We start from the raw sequence: 19,672 nt of genomic DNA on the forward strand, positions 1-19,672 counted from the left end.
TAGAGACGGAGCTTCACCATGTTGGCCAGGCTAGTCTTGAACTCCTGACCTCAAGTGATCTGCCCACCTTGGCCTCCCAAAGTGCTGAGATTACAGTCTTGAGCCACAGTGCCCACCCCCATTCTCCTTTAATCAAGATTTTGCCCCCACCACTCTACCCAAACAAATCTTGTCAAGTTCAACAATGACCTCCTTATAACTAGACCCAAAGGTCAATTTGCAGGCCCCAGATTCCACTGGATGCAGGGTATCATGCCACCTACCTTGAAGCACCATCTTTACTTGGCTTCCAGGACCCCTGCACTCTCCTGGTTTGCCTCTGATCTCACTGGCAGCTCCTTCTCACTCTCTATTGGTGGTTCTCCCTCCACTGTCCACCCTCCTAATATTGGGATCTCCAGGACTCAGTTCTTGATCTATTCTCTTCTTTATCTACACTTCATGAATTTCTTTTTAAAGTCCATCTATATATAATATCTATAATCCTAACTTCTTTCCTCTGATCTCAAGGCTCATGTATTTCACTGCCTTGTAACATCCCCTTTTGGATCATAGGCATCTCATACTTAGAAAGTCCCAAATTGAGCTCTAGACCTACCCCTTGCCTCCAAAATAGCTTCTTCCACAGTCCCCCTCATCCCTCAGTAAATGCTAATTCAGGTCTCCTAGTACTCAATCTGAGAACACAGGAATCTTCTCTTTTCCTCACTTGACACATCCCATGCATTATGTATTATATAAAACTTACCCATTATATATCCAGAATCTGACATCTCATAATCATCTCCATTTAGCTGGTCCAAGCTATCATCATTTCACACCAGAACCTTCTGAAATAGTCTCCTAACCAGAGTAGCCAGCTTGTCACAGTTTGCCTGGTACTTTCCCAGTTTTTGCACTGAAAGTCCAGTCTCAGGAAATCCCTCAGCCCTGGGCAAACCAGGATTATTGATTATCCTACTTCCAACTGGAATCTTCTCTTCTTCCGTTGCCTCCTTACAGTCTATTTTCAATACAGCTAGGGTGATTCTTTTAAAATGCAAATTTTATTATGTCACTTCTCTGTTCAAAACCCTTCAATGGCTTCCTACCCAACTTAGAAAGAAAGCTATTGCTTTCAGTGGCCCACAAGACTATAGGATCCACAGGCTTGTAGGAAAAGATGGAGAGTTCAGCTTTGAGCAGGCTGATATTGCAGTACTGTGGAATGTTCAACTGGCAATGTCCAAAATTGAATGGAGTATCAAGAATGTCTTCTGTTTGGAAAACAAAAATAGATTGCTATGGAAAAACTTGCAAGAAAGAATTCTAGGAAATTAGAAATATTTGTTAAAATGAAAAAAATCAATGGTAAACCTGAAAGACAAAATTATAGATGCTCTGTCTGGTGATACTAATGATATATTCATAAGTAATATGCATATGATATAGTTATATATTATGTAAGATAAAATATATAAAATAAAGACATATAAATAAATATATTAAAAATACATTTGCAACATGATGCACCAAATTCCCAAAATCTTCAGCATGCATCTTTCCAAACCAAGGACACTCTTCTACATAACCAGCATACAACTCTTCCAGTCAGGAAATAAGAAATCAGCTCTAACACTAACATCTAATCCAAAGAATATATTCATATTTTGCCAGCTGTCCTAACAGTGTCTCTTTCCTGTCTAGGCCAGGATCACACTTTGCACTTCATACACAAGTCTCTTTAGTCTCTTTCAATCTGGAATAATTCCTTGGTCTCTCCCTGTTTTTCATGGTCTCATTAGTTTGAAAGAGTGCAGACCTTTCAGTCTGTAGGACGAAGCTCAGCCTGGTTCCACCAATGTTTCCTCAGGACTGGATTCACACTTGTGTTCTGGGAGTGCCGAAGCTCAGCCTGGTTCTACCCATATTTGGTCAGGACTGGGTTCACACATGTGTTCTGGGAGTGCCAAAGCTCAGCCTGGTTCCAGCAGTGTTTCCTCAGGACTGGGTTCACACATGTGTTCTGGGAGTGCCAAAGCTCAGCCTGGTTCCAGCAGTGTTTCCTCAGGACTGGGTTCACACATGTGTTCTGGGAGTGCCAAAGCTCAGCCTGGTTCCAGCAGTGTTTCCTCAGGACTGGGTTCACACATGTGTTCTGGGAGTGCTATACGGAAGGGAGGCTGTCCTCTTCTCACTGCATCACACGAGGGGGCATACAATGTGGGCTTGTCCCCACACTGGTGATGTTCATCTTTAGCACCTGGTCATTTTGTGTCAGGTTTCTCCACATTAACTCATCAATTTTCTATTTGTAATTGATGAACATTTTGTGGGAAGATATTCTCAAACTATGCCAATATCTTGTATCCCATTAAATCTCCACTAACTTGACTTAGTAGTTATTGATTACTTTTGCCTGAATTAACCACCATTATGGCGGTTGTAAATGGTGGTTTATCTATTATCATCATTCCTACGATATATATTAGCTGCTATGCTACTATAAGGAAGACATTTCCCTTTTCCTCCACTTATTTTTTACTTTTTAAAAAAATTACTCATACTCAATCCTCTACTTATTTTTATTGACGTAGACTCATGGATTCCTATTTTATTCAGCAGATTTAATCCATTACCATCAGTATTTATTTTAATATCAAATTATTCCAGATTTGGCTAGAGGATAACCATTGAAATTTGTACCTATGAGCTATAGACATGCCCCCATCATTCTTTGAGTAATTCTTTACTTTCTGGCACAAGAAAATGTTTCAGGTTCATCTTGTAATTTCCCTGCCTTGGCCTCAGAATTACTTATTTCTACAAGAAGTGCTAGAGTTGAGAATGATATTTGGAGACTATAATCTAGGTACTTGGTTGCTTATTGCTTCTGGGCCTTCCTGCCTCATATTGGCGTAGGATGGGAAAGTCAGGAGCTGAGGACACCCTCCCTCTCTCAAGAGCAAAGTAGTTTCTCAACTTTCATAGGCCACAAGACTTACTCATCACTGCATCTCTCTGCATCCTCCTTCTTTTAATCAGCTTCTTTGCCTGCACGTGGGTCTCTGTGCCCATCAGCCTTGAGTCTGACCTGACTGCTGACCTGCCCACCATTATTGGCTACGGAGTCTGCAGTGCCCAGACTGTGAGAGCAATAATCTGCATGTCTCTGTCCAGTCTATAGATTGGTTCATCTTGGGCTTGGGTTCTACCTCTAGTCTAATCACTTTTGGTCAGGGCAGTTAGCAATGTTACAATAGTGGCTGGGACAGCCCTGACAGAGCTGTAGAGAAGATGGTGCAGTTTCTCTAGGGAGGAATGAGTCCTGTGGAGGACACTGACTACATCTGCCACATTCTACAGTCATACATTAGGTTCTTATAGAAAAGTTTTTAGATTTTCAGAAGTGAGGACATTTGGTAAAGGTTCTGTGTATCTGAATATTAAGGATCATTTTGGGTTCATGGATCAGTTATTGGGAAACACTGATCTAACTCCAGCACTTCAGTTTCTTGGATGAGTAAACTGAAGGCCAGAGAGAACAACAGACTTGTCCTCATGTACATGGCCTGTCAACAGCAGATCTGGGATTAGAACCAGGGCTGGCCATCCAGTGAGGCAAGAGAAACATCTAAGAAGCAAACTGTAAGGAAGCCCTCACCCTCAGGCTCATGCTAGTGCCCTAGGGGCTTCCCTTGACTCACCCTAGGCCCAGCCCAGATTAGAACTCCAGGATCCTGCTTGCCAGGAGGGAGAGATCACATCTGGCTTGCGGTGTATGGGTAAGAGGGACTGATGGGGAGTTTTCCTGTGTTGCCACCTTCAGGGAGAAGGAAGTTCCTGAGGAAGGCTGGTTAAGCTAGTGTTCGCAAAGTGAAGGATCCAGTAGCTTGGGATGGCTGCTCACTGGAGAAGCTTGAATTATCCTGCATGCACAGAGCACTGAGGCCCCTTCAGTCTGGGTGGAGAGTTCCTGGCCTGGGTTATCTTTAGCTGGTTGCTGAGAGTTGCAGCATTTCTCAGCCCTGGTGATGGACACTTCTGTTTTCCCCCGTCTCATAAAAATAGACCTTCCCTCCAACCAGACCTGCCTTGTTAGATCTGTTCTTACATAGACAGGACGTGTAGGGTTTGTGCTTTTCTAGCCTCCAGTCTGGTGTCTGCTTCCTTCATGTGGAACTGCTTACTAAGAATTTTACCACAGGAGGATTTTAAGAAAGTAAAGTTGGCTTTGTTGTTGGTTGAGGTTAAAAACAAAACAAAACAAAACAAAACAACACAACAACAACAACAACAAAACCATCAAGATAGTCAAAAGAAATAAAGGAGAGAAGAACAAAAGAGAAACAGCTGAACCATTTTGTGACCCTTTTTCTGCTACTGCCCTGGTCAAAGGCACAATTTGTTCTCACCTGGATTCCTACTGCACTCTCACCCTGATTTGGTGTGTGCTCAACAAGGCAGCTGTTAGCTAACATACAGATTAGGCAAGAAAATGAAAATGAAATAAAAGGCATTCAGATTGGAAAGGAAGAAGTAAAACTACCTCTATTCACAGATTATATGATGATGTGTATCCACTAAATCCACTGAGAAACTGTCAGAATTAATTAATGAGTTTAGCAAGGTTGTAGGATATGCAGACAGTATGTAACAATCAATTTCTATACCTTTGCAATGAACAATCCAGAAATGAAATTAAGGAAACAATATTTATAGTAGCATCAACTAGAATAAAACACTTAGGAATAAGGTTAACAAAAGAAGTGCAAAACTTATACTCTAAAAACTACAAAACAGTATTGAAAGAAATTAAAGAAAACTAAATAAATGGGAAGACATCCCATGTTCATAATCAGAAGAAAATAAATATTGTCTCAAACACTTAATAAATATTAAGCATTAAAATAGCAATATTCCCCAAACCGATCTATAGATTCAATACAGTTCCTATCAGTATCCCAGATGACTTTTTAATAGAAATTGACAAGCTGATCCTGAAAATTATATGGAAACTCAAGGAACCCAGAAGAGCCAAAAACAATCATAAAAAAGAAGAAAAAATTAGGACTAATTCTTCCTAATTGCAAAACAATAATCAAGACAACATAGTACTTACTTAAGGATAGACACATAGATTAATAAAACAGAATTCAGAGTTCAGAAATAACTCCATTTATCTATGGTTAGGTGAACTTTGACAAGGATGTCAAGACTATTCAATGGGGAAAAATGAGTCTTTTCAACAAATGGTGTTGGGATAACTGTACAGCCTCATACAAAAGGATGAAATTGGACACTTACATTGTGTATAAAGATTAAACCAAAGTGCATCAAAAACCAAAATGTAAGAGCCAGAATTATAAACTCTTAAAATATTGGTATAAGTTTTCATGACCTTGAATTTGGCAATGGATTCTTAGATATGACACCAAAAGCAGAAACAACAAAAGAAAAAAATTGGAGTTCATAAAAATTAAAAACTTTTGTCTTTCAAAGGACACTACCAAGAAAGCAAAAAGACAGCTGATAGAATGGGAGAAAATATTTGTAAATCTAGAAGATATAAAGACCATGTACAACTCAATATTGAAAGAACACACAACCCAATTAAAAAATGGGCAAAGGATCTGAATAGCCATTTCTCCTAAGACATGCAAGGGACCCCTAAGCACATAGAAAGATGCTCAACATCGGTAGTCATCAGGAAAATGTAAACCAAAACCACAGTGAGATAATACTTCACACTCACCATGAGGACTACAGTAAAAAAATCAGATAAGTGTTAGCAAGGATGTGGAGAAAGAACCTTCCAGTACTGCTGGTAGAAGTGTAAAATGGTTTAGCCACTTTGGAAAACAGTGACAGTTCAGCAAAATTTACACATACTTACTGTTTGATCCACCAATTCACTCCTAGGTGTATACACAAGAGAAATGAAAACATGCTTCCACTCAAAGATTTTTACATGAATGCTCATAACAGCATTCATAAAAGCCCAAAAGTCCATGAACTGATACATAGATAAATGTAGTATATTCATATAATGAAATGTTATTTGGCCATAAAAAAGAATGAAGTACTAATACATGCTACAACATTGATAAACCTTGAAAATATTATTCCAAGTGAAAGCAGACAGTCACAAACGACCACATATTGTATGACTCCATTTATAGGAAATGCAAGAATAGGCAAATATATAGAAACAAACAGAAAGTAGACTCCTAGTTGCTTAGAACTAGCAGGGGGAAGGGGTTGATGAGAACACTGTGAAGTGCTGGCTAAGGGGTAGGGTGTTTCTTTTTGAGGTGATGAAAATATTTAAAAATTCACTGTGATGATGCTGCTGAGGCTGTGGAGAAATAGGAATGCTTTTACACTGTTGGTGGGAGTGTAAATTAGTTCAACCATTGTGGAAGACAGTGTGGCGATTCCTCAAGGATCTAGAACCAGAAATACCATTTGACCCAGCAATCCTATTACTGGGTATATACCCAAAGGATTATAAATCATTCTACTATAAAGACACATGCACATGTATGTTTATTACAGCAGTATTTACAATAGCAAAGACTTGGAACCAACCCAAATGCCCATCAATGATAGACTGGATAAAGAAAATGTGACATATACACCATGGAATACTATGCAGCCATAAAAAAAGAGTGAGTTCATGTCCTTTGCAGGGACATGGATGAAGCTGGAAACCATCATTACCAGCAAACCAACACAGGAACAGAAAACCAAACACTGCATATTCCCACTTGTAAGTGGGAGCTGAACAATGAGAACACATGGACACAGGGAGGGAAACATCACACACCGGGACCTGTTGAGGGGATGAGGAGCAAGGGGAGGGAGAGTATTAGGACAAATACCTAATGCAAGCAGGGCTTAAAACCTAGATGACAGGTTGATAAGTGCAGCAAACCACCATGGCACATGTATACCTATGTAAGAAACCTACATGTTCTGCACATATATCCCAGAACTTAAAGTAAAATTTAAAAAAAATCACTGTTGTGATGGTGGCACAATTCTGAGAATGTACCCATTAAGTGTGATATTATACTTTGTAAATGAGTGTATTGTATGGAATATAAATTCTATCTCATTAAAGGTGTCTGTATCTATACAAATCGGCTCATATCTTGCCTCTGCTGAGCATCCTCCAAGAGCTTTCCTTTCCTTTAGAAGAGTAAATTTCCAAGTCCTCCTAATGCCCCACAAGGCCCCACAGAATCCAGAACCCTCATCACTACCTCCTGGTCTCATCTCCTAGTCCTGTACCCTTTCTCTTTGCTATCCCTCTAACGGGACTGCTTTCCTCCCTTATAACTGTATGGCTCATACCCTTCCTTCTTCCAGCTCTTTATTCAAATGCCACTTTCTCAACTAATTGACTCTGACCATTCTATTTAAAATTGTAGTTCTGACCTTACTGCCTTGTTCCATTTTTCTTTTCCACAGCACTTATCATCTCAGCAGGTGTGATAGTCAAAATATTTAACAGTCCATCCTATAGGGTAGAGAACTATAGGGTATGAAAAAAGGTAGGAATTCTAGAGACCCCTGCTGGGCTAGCATGAACCCTGTAGTTACTAGATCATGAAGAGATCAGGGTGGTGGTGTTCCTGGAAAGGGGCAAGGAAGCTAGGGGGCACCAAGGACTTAGGGCAGAGGTACAGAAATATTTCCACTGGATTGGCAGACTAGTACCTGATAAATATCTGATCTACTTGTATTACATTACATAAGTTTCTTGTTATGCTTATTATCAGCTTCCCCTATTAGGACGCAAGCGCCACAAATGCAGGAGCTTTGCCTATTTTGTTTACAGTTATATTCCCAGCCCCAAGAGAAGCACACAGGAGGCTTTAAAAAACATTCGTTGAGTTTAAGAAATAACAGCATGTGGATTTTGGAAATAGGCACGAAATCTGTACAACCTGGACCTTTGTGGTTAAGATTTTCCAGCTGCAACACATGTTGAGAAGGTCTGTGTGTTGATGGCCCAGGACAAGCACCCTGGTTTTTTCAGTTACTGAAAATGCCATACAAAGAAGAAGGGGACTAAGTTCCTGGACCTAGAGGTGGGGAGGGAGTGGATTAGTCAGAATTCTTGGCTGCAAGGTACAGAAACTAAATTCATACTGTAAGGACAGGAAGGAGTTAATGGCTCACATAACTGAAAAGTTCAGGGTTTTATCTGGCTTCAGATGCAGGTGGATCCAGAAATTCCAACACTGTCATCAGAAATTTATCTCTTCATTCCTTTGCTCTGCTTTCTTCTAAATCACCTTCATTCACAGACTAGATCTCCCCAGGTTGTAGCAAATACAACCACAGGCAGATTTAGTTCTAGCAGCTGAGTACATTTCTTTGGGAAGACAGGACCCTTTGCTGCGCAGTTGGCCCAGGTTGGATGACAGGCAATCCAGAAGAGAATCTGCCTGTGATTCAGACAGACCCCTGTCCGGGAGGATGGAAGTCCAGTTACCCACAAGGAGGAAGGAGGCCCATTGAGTTCACACCAAATCCTTTGTGGCTTTCAATTACTCTTGGCTGAGGGTCATGATATAGTATTGGATTCTTGACATATTTTGATGGTAGAGTGGGCAAGATTTGCTGATGGATTAAATGTAAGGAGGTGGAGAGGAGTCCAGGATGATCCAAGATTACACATCTGGGCAATTAAATGTATCAAAATGCCATAAGCCAAGAGGGAACACTGAGAAGGAGATGTTTTGGGTGGAAGTCAGGAGGTCAGACTTACTCATGTAACTCTGAGACATTTATTAACACACAACTAGAGGAAGATGTTAGGGAAACCACTTGACATACAATCTATAGTTCGGGAAGATGCCCAGGTGGAAAATATAAATTTCATGGTCATCAGAAATGGATTATATTTAAATCCATGAGCCTGGCTGAGCACCTAGGGAGCAAATATAGATAGAACAACGGAAGGATGAAGAAGTGAGTCTTGAGATGCTAAAACATTAACAGGTGGGGAGATGAGCCAGAAAGGAAGACTGAGAAAGAGATCCAGCAAAGTAAGAGGAAAACCAAGAGAGGAGGAAGAGGGAATTGATCAGTTGTGCCAAATGTGTAAAATGCTGTTTATAAGTTGAGTAAGATGAGAAATAGGATTGACTATAGGAGTTAGCAATGTGGTAAATGACCTTGGCCAGAGCTGACTTTGGCCAGAGCTATTATGGTGAAACAATGTGGACAAAAGTTTGATTGGAGCACATTTAAGAAAGACTGGAAGGAGAGGAATTGGAGTCGGTAAGCAGAGAAGAAAACTTCTTTTTTGAAGACTTGCTCTGTGAAGGAGAACAGAGAAATTGAGCTGTGGTATAAAAGGGGAAGTGGTATCGACAGGCATTTTAAAAGTTAATTCTTTATAATTTTTTCTGTAAGTTTTCTTTTTTTATTATTTTTTAATTAAAGTTTTTATTTGGATTAAAGTTTTTACTTGGAGGTAATAGTGGATTCACATACAACTGTGAGAAATAACACAAAGACATCCCATGTTCCTTTTACCCAGTTTCCCCAAATGGTAACAGCTTGTAAACTATGGTACAATACCACAACCAGGATATTGACATTCATAGTGTCAAAATACAAAACATTTTCACCACTGCAAGGACCTCTCACGTTGCCCTTCAAGAGACACACCCCCCTCCCTAGCCCCCAACAACCACTAACCTCTTACTCATTTCTATAATTTTGTCATTTCAGGAATATTATATAAATAGAATCATAGAGTATGTACCATTTGGGATAGCTTTAAAAAAACTCAGAATAATTCTCTGGAGATTCATCCAGGTTGCTCCATGTATTAATAGTTCATTTGTTTTTATTTATGAGCAGTATTCCATGGTACTGACATACCACAGTTTGACCATTCATCTGTTGAAGAATATCTGAGTCATTTTTAGTTTTGGGTTATTATAAATAAAACTGCTATAAACATTTGTGTACAGGCTTTCTTGTGAGAACATAAGCTTTCATTTCTCTGGGATAAATTCCCTGAAGTACAATTACTGGAACATATGGTAGTTGCATGTTTAGTTTTAAAGAATCTGCAACTGTTTTCCAGAGTGTCTGTAGCACCAGTAATGTATCAATGACCTAGTTTCTCTACATCCTCGCCAGCATTGGTGATGTCACTATTTTTTTTTTTTAGTTATTGATAGTTTTTTAGTCTATAGTTTAGATAGTTTTAGTTATAGCTAGCTTTTTAGTTCCTGTGATACCTCAGTATGGTTTTAATCTGCGTGTTCCTAATGGCTAACAATGTAGAACATCTTTTCATGTGCTTATTTGCCTTCTGTACATCTCTTCGGTGAAATGTTTCTTCATGTCTTTTACCCGTTTTCTAATTGGATTGTTTGCTTTATTTACTGTTTAATTTTGACAGTTTGAAGAAATATATTCTTGATATTAGTCTTTTGTTGGATATATGGTTTGCAAATATTTTCTCGCTCTGTAGCTTGTCTTTTTATCCTCCTAAAAGAGTCTTTTGCATGGAAAGCATTTTTTAACTTTGGTAATGTCAAATTTATCAATTTTTTAATTTTATGGGTTGTAATTTTTATGTCAAGTCTGAGAACTCTTTGTCTAGCTCTAGTCCTGAAGATATTTTACTAGGCTTTTTTCCTCTTATTTATTTATTTTTATGGGTTTTATTTTCCTAGAAGTTTTATAGTTTTACATTTTACATTTAGGTTTGTGATCATTTTAAGTTGATCTTTGTGTAAGGTGTGAGATTTAGGTTATATTTAAAGTGAGGTTTTTGTAGAGAGTTTATAATTTGGTTATGTTTTAAATGTCTTCTGCCAAGCTCTGTATTTTAATTCATGTATTTAGACCATCACATTTAATGCAATTATACATATATCAGGGCTTAAGGCTGCTATTTTATCTTTTGTTTTTCTTTTCTTCTTTATCTGTTTTCTTTTGCTGTCTCCTATGGGTTACTTGAACATTTTTTAGAAAGCAGTTTTGATTTATCTATAATGTTTTTGAGCTTATTTTTGTATAGTATTTTTTAGTGATTGCTTTAGGTGTTACCTTATGTATATCTACTATCACAATCTACTGATGTTGACATTTTATGAGTTTGAATGAAATATAGAGACCTTGCTCCCTTTACATCTCTTTGCCTTCCCTCACTTATAATTTAATTTTCTTATCTTTTCTTTTTTTTTTTTTTTTTTTGAGACGGAATCTCACTCTATTGCCCAGGCTGGAGTGCAGTGGCATGATCTCGGCTCACTGCAAGCTCTGCCTCCCGGGTTCATGCCATTCTTCTGCCTCAGCCTCCCGAATAGCTTGGAATACAGGTGCCCGCCACCAAGCCCGGCTAATTTTTTGTGTTTTTAGTAGAGACGGGGTTTCACCACGTTAGCCAGGATGGTCTCAATCTCCTGACCTCATGATCCACCCGCCTTGGCCTCCCAAAATGCTGGGATTACAGGCATGAGCTACCGCGCCCAGCCTAATTTTCTTAAATATTTATTTTATATACATGTGGAATCACATGAGACGGTGTTATAATTTTGTTTCAATTATCAAACATAGTTTAAGGAAAAGGTATTATTTTCACGCATATTTTTCCTACTATGCTCTTTCTTCCATCCTGACATTCCAAAGTTCCTTCTTTTATTGTTTCTTTTCTGTTTAGAGAACTTCCTTTAGTCATTCTTCAAGGCAAGTCTGAAGTCAACATATTCTCTTAGGTTACCCTTATTTGAGAATGTCTTGATTTCCCCTCCATTTCTGAAGGATACTTTCAATGGATATAGGATTCTAGATATGACAGTTCCTTTTCTTCTCTGCACTTGAAAGAACTGAAAAAAGCACTTGAAAAATGCTGAAAGAACTTCCTTCAGGCCTTTCTGGTTTACGATGAGAAATCCACTGTTATTTGGATTATTTTTCCCTTGCATGTAAGTTGTGATTTCTCTTTTGCTGCTTTTGAGATCTTCTCTTCGTCTTTAGTTTTCAGAAGTTTTACTATTATATATTCAGGTGTGAATTTTGCTTAAATTTTCCATTTTGGCTTTATTCAGCTTCTTAAATCTGTAGATTTATGTCTTTTGCCAAATTTGAGAAGTTTTCAACCATTATTTCTTTGAGTACTTTTTCAGGCTTGCCTTTATTCTTCTATCCTTCCAGGGTGCCACTGACATTAATGCAGGTTCTCTAATTATAATCCTGATATCCTTGGGATTCTGTTTATTATTTTTTTCCAGTCTATTTTCTCTCTGTTGTTCTACCTTCAAGTTCACTGATTCTTTCCTTTGTCCCCTCCATTCTGGTGTTGAGCCCATCCACTGAGTTTTAAAATTTTGGTTATCACATTTTTTAGTTCTTTTTAATATCTATTATCTACTTAATGAGACTTTGTGTTTTCTTACTAAGACCTTCCATTTTTTCATTTGTTTTGAGCATGTTTGTAATTGCTGTTGAAGCATCTTTATGATGGTTGTTTTGAAATCTTTGTCAGATAATTCTAACATTTTTGACATCTCAGTGCTGTCATCTGTTGATAGTCTTTTTAAATTCAATTCGAGATTTTCCTGGTTCTTGGTATGATTAATGATTTTCTATCGAAATCTGTATATTTTGGCTACTATATTATGAGACTCTGGTCTTATTTCAACTTGCTATTTTAGCTGGCTTTTTTTTGACACCAGTCCCTTAGGGGAAGGGGTGGTGCTGCCTTATTACTGCAGGTGAAGGTAGAAGTCCAGGTTCTCCACTTGGCCTTTTTTGACGTCTGAGGAGGGAAGCTCCTTACTACTGTTGGGTGGGTATGGGGTTTCTGGCTCCCACTAGGCCTCCACTGATACCTCCTTGGCTGAAAGGGGTAGGAGTGCTTTGTTACTACTCTCCACGTGGCCTTCATTATCACTAATCAGTGGTAAAAGTCCTGACTCTTCAGCAGGCCTCCTCTGATGTTACTGCAGTGGAGAGTTGGAGGGGTGCCTCATTATTGCCTGGCATGAGTGAAAGTTCAGGGCCTCACGGAGTCTCTACTAACACCACACAGGGTGGGAATTGGAGGGGAGGGCTTGTTACAGCTGCAGGAAGGTCAAAGTGTGGAGTCCCCACTCTGCATTTGTTGGCATGAGTTGGGGTGAGATCTCTGTGTTTTCTGTGGTGTTTGGCTGGAGTAGAGCAGTTGTCTAAAAGTTTTCTGTCTTGCTAGGCTGTCCCTTTCCTGTTCCTTTGGCTGGAGACAAAAGTCTTTTATTGAGCTTAAAAAAATTTTGTTTTGTCTGTGCCCATTAGCGTTTTTGGATTTTCAGCTTTTTCAGCTCTGAGCCAGGATATATGAAGCAAAATGAAAAAACCAGAGGACTCACTGCCATGTCCTCCCTCGGGTCCTGAGATTTCTAGCTAGTCTGCCTTATTCTCTCCAACTTCCAGAGTTTCTTACGTTTGTTTTATATGTCCAGGATTTATATAAAGATAATGCAAAGATAAAGTTTGCATGCTTATGGGAACAGTAGGAAAAATAATAATGTAGGGAAGGAGGAGAGCAATGCTGGTAAGATGTCCTTGAGGAAGAGGCAAGAGGGGTGACATCAAGCATACAGGGTTAGCTATAAGTAGAAGAAAGGACAATTCATCTAGTAATGTGTGTGAAGGCAGAGATTGCAATTAATTGAGTTTAGCGAAGAAAAAAGAAAGAAGAAAAGAGAATAAAGAATGTGATAGAAGAGTTATTTTACACAGATGGTTTTTCTGAGCAGATAACCTTTGATCACAAACCTGTATGAAGCAAAAAGTAAACTAGGTAAATATGTGGGGGGCACTGTCAGTTGGAAATGGGTTTATCATGTTCCAGAAACAGAAAGAGGACCTCCTCTTCGGTGCAGCTCTGCTAGACCACTCTGCCCCTCCTCCAACCTAACCAGCCTTCCTATGTGGACCATTTGGCTTACCTCTATTATTTACACTGGTGATTCTGTCTGTATTGCAATCAATTTCTTCCAGCTTTCTAATATCTCTCCCATTAAGCCTTCTGAGGAGAGGAACTACACCTGTTTTATCTTGGTAACTAGCACTTTGCACCATGCCTGACACACAGGAGGTGTTTTAAAACTGTCTTTCAATGGATTACCACAGAAAAAAGTTGCTCACCTCTAGAAGATGCTAGAGCAGGTACAGTGGAAAGAGCATGGACTTGGAGGGCAGACAAAGGCATGGACTTCGTGTTGGACTGCAGGTTTGAGCCAAGGAATGGTGAGGTGTGTTTGGATGGGCTGCTTTCCTGCTTCTGCCAAAAGAACACGCACAGTATTGTTCATTTTTTATTTTGGATTTCCAGAGATAGAATGAAAACCACACAAAGTAGGAATTGTGCTCTTGGTTTAATTTCTCCTGATCCCACTTGTCAGACCTTCATGTCTGACAGGCATGCTGGTTGGCAGGCTGGTTGGTTCCCTATTTTAAGATGGTTTTGGAGGGGAATAAAAGCCCTTTGCTTAAGCTCTAGCTTATCTAACGTTCAGCCAATCAGTAACAAAAGACTCAAGAAGCTGTTAGGTGTTTCTATTTCAGGGAGCTGGAGGCTTCCTCAGAGCCCCACGTGTGCAGTTAGTCTTAAACTCCAACCTATAGTTACCCCTTCCTCATTTTAATGCTAAAAATCATGCCCAGGGGTGGCGATTTAAAATGCTAATGCTACATATGATGTATAAAGAAGTGTGTTGAGCCACTGTGCAAGCACTAGAAAAACCTCTCCTATATGTGCCCTGACGTAACTCTTCCCTATAGAAAGACCCTATAATACTAACCCACATATTGCCCTTGGGGAGCAGCCTATTCCTTTTCCTTTCTTAGTGCCAGCTCCCTTGTGCACGAGCTAATATAATTTTCTCTTTGCTGCTATACCTGCTAGTCTCTTTTGATTTATATCCTGGGAGATTGCAAGAACCCAGGGCATGGGTGACTTTACCATGTGGATGGTCTCTTGACTGGTGCAGATGGTACAGACCACCTCTCCTTTCTTCACTTGGCTACCTTCTCCTCATCTTCCAAGGTTTTGTTCTTTTAAATTCTCACCCTAAAGTACCCAGATTCCCTCTTTTTCTGGATCAGGACTATTTTTCTAAAAATTTCAAGCCTTCAGCCTCCTCTTCCATCTTTGGAAACTGGCACAGCCTTTGGCTAGTCTCATCATAGCTCCTTACCCTCTTGCTCTTTCTAGACCATTTGGGTAAGGAAGAGGCTTTAGTGAGGGTAAAGGAGGGCAGGAAGGTTTTCTTTTTCGGAATTCTACCCTTTTATCTTTAAAATTTGTACTCTTTCACTGTTTGGATTGGTCTGCTGCTGCTACTACTCAACAGGATTCATATATTGTTCATAATCCTCCCAGCTAGCACTAGTGTAATTTTTAGACTTCATGCTAAAAGGCTTTCTGTCTCCTTTGCCCACCTTGATTTATCTTACACATCTCCTCTGTTAATTTCCCTCGGTGTTGCCATGTGCGGGAACTATGTCCCAATTCTGAGGTTCCCCCTAACCCCCCAGCTTAGAGAGGCTAAGGCTATTCCCTGTGACTCAGATGCCCCTTTTACTTTCCTATCCAACTTCTGCTCAGCCTTTGCAATTTACCTCTTGGGTCAGCTCCTCAAAACAGATATCCCTTCTTCTCCTGCATAAGGTCCTCCTCCCATTGAGGCCAGAGGTCTCCTCCCCTGGGCTGTGCTTACTCTGATGGAACACTTGCCACACTAGATCTAAGGGTCATTTTTCATGTTGGTTTTGCCAGTAATGGTGAACTCCCTAAAGGCAGTCTTTTACTATTAGGTTGGTGCAAAAGTAATTGCAGCTTTTGCCATTAAAAGTAATGGCAATTACTTTTGCACCAACCTAATAGCTCTTACTCCAGGCTTCAGTCTAACTGTGTGGGATCCAAATAAACGATATGTAAAATAAATGCTTATTTTACCCCATCGCACTGGCCAGATGGAAGGGATATCAAGTTGAGGCAGAAAACTCTGGTCCATGATTTGGGGAAGGGGCGGAGCGTTGTCTGCGAGGAGGGGGTCGTGAAGGGAGGAAGGTGGGACGCCTGTGTTCTCAGAGTATTCTCTCTATAGGCAAGAGTTGTAATTTATGGCAGGGGAGTGATGGGTGGGCAAGGACCACAGAACTCATGCTGGAGAAAGTGAGCAAAAACAAATGGAAAAACTGTCAACCTTTAGGGGGTACTGAGAGATAACTCAGTGATACTACAGGGCAATGCCCTCTGTCTTGAAATGTCTAGGTTTGCATTTCTTTGAAAAGGAGCCGAGAAAGGGAGTGGTTCTATTTCCTGCTAACAGCAGCAGATCTGCTGAGACCCCAGCAGCAAGTGGGTGTCTCCTTCAGCTTAGAGGTGAGAAGATCACACCCAGGGAGCTGCTGTTTGCCCCTCCCCTTCTGCATTAGGGTGGCGACCTGGATGAGGCGTCCTTGCTTCTGGGTGCAAAGACTCCTAGCTGGAAGTCTAGGAAAAATTACCTAGGAAAAAAGACTTCAATTATAACTGATAAATTAGAGAAAGTTGACATTTAAGGATTAGTGTCATAGATGACTTCAGGGCATTAAAATTTGGAGCACTAAAAACATCACTTGCCCCAGGGAAGAAATTAAGAACGGGCAAGAAGAGAGAGCTGGGGTCATAGTGGACATCAAATGGTGATGAAATTAAAGCGCTTGTTATTAGCAATGTGGCTGTCAATAGGGAAAGTGGGGCAGGCCTTGGAATGGTGAGGAAGTGGCTGAAATGGTCACAGATCCTGGGAGGAAAGATAAGGAACTGTTTACATAAAATCCATAATCATCTTCAAGGGTTAAGAAGGAGTATGAGGCCAGGAGCGGTGGCTAATGCCTGTAATCCCAGCACTTTGGGAGGCTGAGGGGGCAGATTGCTTGAGCCCAGGAGTTCGAGACCAGCCTGGGCAACATAGTGAGACCTCATCTCTATTAATAATTTTTTTAAAAAAGAAAACACATTTTTAAAAAGGAAAGAGTATAAAGAGATTTTATATAATTGTTCCCCGTCTTTAGAGGGGAATCAACTTTTGTGCGTTTTCAACAAATGTGTGTTTTTGTATGTGTGTGTTTTCAGCAAACATGAAGGAGTTAAAAGAGTTACAGTTGACACATAATTAATTAAAATACACTTTGATGATGGCAAATTTTCCATATGATTTTTAGCGTTTCACTTGGAAAGCATTAAAAAAATTGAGTGTCATTGCTATTAAAAGATAACCCAGCTGGGCACAGTTGCTCACACCTATAATCCCAGCACTTTGGCAGGCCAAGGCAGGAGAATTTCCTGCGCCTAGGAGTTTGAGACCAGCCTGGGCAACATAGGGAGACTGTGTCTCTTTAAAAAAAATGAAATTTTAAAAAATCAACTGAGTGTAGTGGCACACACCTATAGTCCCAGCTACTCGGGAAGCTGAAGCGGGAGAATTGCTTGAGCCTGGGAAGTTGAGGCTGCAGTGAGTTGTGATGGTGCCATTTGCACTCCAGTCTGGGTAACAGAGTGAGACCCTGTCACTAAAAAAAAAAAAAAAGAAAGAAAGAAAAAAGAAAGTCCTTCCGTTACCATCTATTTATTATTATAGTTAAAAAGAATTAGAATTGATGCCAAATTCTGTCTTATTCTGTTAATAAGTTATATTCACCTATGGAAACACGAACTAATTAGGAAAAACCACAAGTTTCATCTCAATGAGATGCATATTCATTGGAATTTTATTTTTTATGTTTACTATTTATCAAAATATGTTATTTTGATTCAACATTCACCCATAAATAATTGTAATAATATTCAATCTAGAAGAAACTTTAACACTTAGAGTCTTACTGTTATAGGAAATTTTTAAAACCCCATTTAAAATAAATAGATGATTTTCTCAATTTGTTTCTTTATTGAAAAGAAAATACATATTCATAATAAAAAATTCCAAGACTACAAAAATAATCCAGGCTGAAAATTAATCCTCCTCCCATCCCTGTCCCCAGCTACCCTGTGCTCTTGCCAGGGGCACCCTCTGAAACCAGTTTCTTGGTTGTCTGGCCATAGATTCTATGTGTGAACATTTGAGGAGATAGTTGGCGCTCAGTTAGTGTGTCACTTTTTAAATTTTTGCCTCCTTCATTCAGAAAAAGAACTTTTTATGGCTCCACCATGACTCTCTGAGGTTGCTGGGCACAGCCTGAGATTAAGTCCTGCAGTAAACAGAACACCTTCCTTCTGCAGGCACCAATTTGGTGGTTTCTGCCTTGGAGAATCTGGTGGAAATGTTGGGAAGCCCAGAGAGATCCTGCCGAGCGACACCCAGAAGTGTGAGGCCATAAGCCGCCTCCGCCATACTTCGCATCATTACCCACTGGCTCTGTTCAGGGCTCTCCCAGCTCAGGAGTGTTGAGGGTTAAATTGTACTCCCCCCAAAAATATATTCAAGTCCTAGCCCCTGGTACCTGTGAATGTGACTTTAGACACAGAGTCTTTCCAGATACAATTAAGTTAAATGAGGTCACACTGGATTAGCATGGCCCTACATCTGATGACTGGTGTCCTTATGAAGACGCATGTGAAGACACAGAAACACAGGCACACAGGGAGGACACCATGTGACAACGGAGGCAGAGACTGGAGTGACGTGTCTGCCAGCAAAGAAAAGGCAAGGGTTGCCAACATCCACCAGACGCTAGGAGAGAGGTGCGGAACAGATCGTCTCTCCCTCAGAGCTCCAAGAAGGAACCAATCCTGCAGATATCTTGATTTCAGACTTCCCGCCTCCAGGACTGTGAGAGAATAAAGTTCTGTTGTGTTAAGCCTACAGTTTGTGGTACTGTGTCATGACAGCTGTAGGAAACCAATACAGGTGGTCTCAAAAGCCGCTCCAGTGCTCATCTCTGAGTACCTGAAGGAGGGTTCCTTCCTGCAGCAGGGGCTACCCTGCCCAGATTCCTGACCTCCATTTTAGCAGCTAGAGCTGCTGCCAAAGGCTCATACCAGGGACCTTCTCTGGAGGCTTGCTTTCTGGAGGATAGAGCACTGCCCCACTGGTGCCTTGGAGGTATGCCTCCTCTGCCCATAACCAATGACATTCTAGCCCTCTGGCCTAGAGAAAGACAGACTGGGTGCTGTCTATAGCCCAGAGCTCTCTGAGGCATCCAGCTGAGCCTTGACATCAGCCGGCCCCAGATCCTTGCTTAACTTCTTCCCCTGCCCCATCCTGCTTCCCTCCCTCCCTCCGGAGTTTCTCCTGAGAGCATCCCTGATCCCAAATCACCTGCACCTGAACCCTGTCTCAGCTTCTGCTTCTAAGGAGCCTGACAAGACATTTTCCAGGGCCCCACTCCTCTGTTCTTGGGTTTAGGGTTGTCCTGAGGTGCTGTGGTGTGGAATGTCCATGTGGTGAATTTAGACCAGGATTGAGTGGATCCCTGAGGGCGTCAATGTTGTTGGGTGATCTGTAAGGGGCAGACACTAATGAAGTCCTTGTGAAGGCTGGTGGAGGGAACAGCTGGAAGTCCCTGGTGTGGGTGATAGTAGGATCCTCCCCAGTGGAACCCTGAAAATCACAGAAGGTGACTGAGCACCAATAACATTCCTGTGGCCATTTGTCAGACTCACCCACCAGCTCATTCTGGAGGA

The 19,672-nt window shown here is 40.6% G+C and overlaps 1 long non-coding RNA gene across 2 annotated transcripts in view; it reads left to right on the forward strand.

Annotated features, from left to right (window-relative positions):
* Positions 1-8,712: 8,712 nt before the first annotated feature.
* The window catches only part of LOC117979627 (uncharacterized), a 36,082-nt gene continuing 25,122 nt past the window's right edge, over positions 8,713-19,672 (forward strand). For both annotated transcript variants that reach the window (XR_008624724.1, XR_004670509.2), the window contains exon 1: positions 8,713-11,945. This is a non-coding gene — a long non-coding RNA (uncharacterized LOC117979627). The remainder of the gene's footprint in view (positions 11,946-19,672) is intronic.

The sequence above is a fragment of the Pan paniscus genome, chromosome 2 (assembly GCF_029289425.2).
Source record: "Pan paniscus chromosome 2, NHGRI_mPanPan1-v2.0_pri, whole genome shotgun sequence".
Taxonomy (NCBI): Eukaryota; Metazoa; Chordata; class Mammalia; order Primates; family Hominidae; genus Pan; species Pan paniscus.